Consider the following 2,783-nt stretch of genomic DNA (forward strand, 5'->3'; position numbering starts at 1 on the left):
TGTTAGGTGCCATCGAGTCAGTACCGACTCGTAACAACCTTATTTATGCACAGCAGAAGGAAACACTGCCCGATCCTGGCCCAACCTCACTGTTGTTGCAACGCTTGAGTCCATCAATGCTGCCACTTGGCCAGTCCATCTCGTTGGGGGTCTTCCTCTTTTTCTCTGACCCTCCACCTTACCAAACATGATATCCTTCTCCAGCGACTGGTCCCTCCTGACAATATGTCCAAAGTATGAGAGACGAAGTTGAGCCATCCTGGCCTCCAAGGAGCACTCTGGCTGCACTTCTTCCAAAACAGATCTATTGGTTCTTTTGGCAGCCCATGGCACTTTCAGTATTCTCCTCCAACACCACAACCCAAAGGCATCAATTCAAAGGCATCAGTATACACTAACCAAAAAGATACTACTGTTATCGAGTCAATTCTGATGCATAGTGACCGTCTTAATGTTTCGTAGGCAGTAACTCTTTATGGGAGAATAAACCCTTTTCTTCCTCCAGAAGAGCAGCTGGTGGATTCGAACTACTGACTTTGTGGTTAGCAGCACAACATATAACCCAGTATGCCAACACACCCACTAAACTTGACCTGTGACCATGATCTCACTTTCTTTGGATCCCTGATTAATTCTGCCTTGCCTCACTGCTATTTAAAATCAGATTTGCCTTAATTTTGGTATCCAGATATCAGAGATTAGTATATTATGATATATAAGATTTATTTTTACCCTGGCATTTAAGAAATGACTGAGTTGACATTTCTCTTTAAAGAGTTCTTAGAGGTTACTAGATCTTCTGGGAAGACAACTTTCCACGATCAAATAAGCTTAGAGAGCCTTTTGTAACATAAAGTTAAGCAGTGTTTTTTTTTTAACTTGAGAATTTCTCAGCCCATTAAATTATGTTGAAAATAAAGTTTGATTTACCAATGGACAAGGGTTATAACTGTTGTTAGCTGCCATTGAATCAGCTCCACCTCATAACGACCCTTGTGCACAACAGAACGAAACACTGCCTGGTCCTACATCATACTCACAACTGTTGTTCTGCTTCAGCCCATTATTGCTGCCACTGTTCCAAGCCATCTCATTGGGGATCTCCCTCTTTTTCACTGACAATCCACTTTACCCCGCATGATGTCCTTCTCCAGGGACTGGTCCCTCCTGAAAATGTGTCTGAAGTATGAGAGATGAAGTCTGACCATCCTTGCTTACAAGGAGCATTTTGGCTGTTCTTCTAATACACATATGTTTGTTTTTCTGGCAGTCCATGGTACTTTAAATATTCTTCTTCAACACCATAGCTCAAATGCTTCAATTCTTTCATGGTCTTCCTTATTCATTGTCCAACTTTCACATACGTGTGAGGCTATTGAAAATAACATGGTTTAAGTCAGACATACTTTAGTCCTGAAGTTGGTCTCTTTGCTCTTGAACACTTCAAAGGGTTTTTTTGTTGCAGATTTGCCTAATGTAATATGTTGTATGATTTATTACATGAGTGTTGATTGTGGATCCAAGCAAAATTTAGTCTTGGATAACTTTGTCTTTTCTCCATTTATTTTGATGTTATTTATTGGTCCAGTGGTGAGGATTTTTGTTTTCTTTACATTGAGGTGCAATCTATATTGAAGGCTGTGGTCTTTTTTTTTTTTAAGGCTGTGCTCTTTGATCTTCATCAGTAAGTATTTTAAGTCCTCTTTGCTTCTAGCAAACAAAGTTGTATCATCTGCATATCGCAGGTTGTTACTGTGTCTCCTCCAATCCTGATGCCACAGCATGCAGCATTTCCCAATATTATTTCATCATATAATCTTTTTTGGGGTGAACTTATAGTATCACACTGAGAAAGCTTGCATTAATTGAGCATTTCTACAAATTTTATAGAATGTAGTTGCTGAGAGAGAAATTTCGACTCGTAACCTGATCCATGTACAGGACAGAGTAGAACTGCTCCATGGGGTTTCCAAGGCTGTAATCTTTCTGGTCACCACTCTTCTGTCAGTTTGTTGTACTGTGGTAGCTTGTATGTTACTGTAATGCTGGCAGTGTGGCCCTGTAGGATCAGCACTAGGCTGTGAACCACCAGGTTGACAGCTCAATCCCACCAGCTGCACCTCGGAAACCCTACACAGGGTCGTTATGAAACAGAACTGACTCAGTGTCACTTAACAACAACAAATGCCACTGGTATTTCAATTCCCAGCAGGGTTACCCATGTTGGGCAAGTTTTAGCAGAGCTCCCAGACTAACACCAACTAGACAGAAGGAACAGATGGACCACTGCTGAAAAAGTAGCCACGGAAAACCTCAGGTTGGAAGGCACTCAAAATATGACTGGGTAAGAGCTGTCTCCTTAAAGAAGAGTCAACCTTAATGTAGTGGATGGAGCAAAGCTTTTGGAACCTTCATCAGCTGATAGGACACAACTAAAAATAAGAAAAAAAAGCAGCTGGAAACATACTATTTTAAATGAGCCTATGGACTACTATGCCGTGTAACCTCTCCTTTGTTAATTTGTCATACTGTGGTGGCTTCCATGTTGCTGTGCTGCTGGAAGCTATGCTACCAGTATTTTCAAAACCAGTAAGGTCCCCCATGGTGGACAGGTTTCAGTGGAGCTTCCAGACTAAGACAGACTAGGAAGAAGGAGACACAGACTACTTCTGAATGCTTTGCCACCGCAAACTTTCTGAATAGCAATGGGAAATTATTAGATACAGTGTTGGAAGATGAAAACATTATGAATATCACCAGAATATTGACAGATATAGTACCAG

Source organism: Chrysochloris asiatica, unplaced genomic scaffold (genome assembly GCF_000296735.1).
Source record: "Chrysochloris asiatica unplaced genomic scaffold, ChrAsi1.0 scaffold00134, whole genome shotgun sequence".
In the NCBI taxonomy this organism is placed as follows: Eukaryota; Metazoa; Chordata; class Mammalia; order Afrosoricida; family Chrysochloridae; genus Chrysochloris; species Chrysochloris asiatica.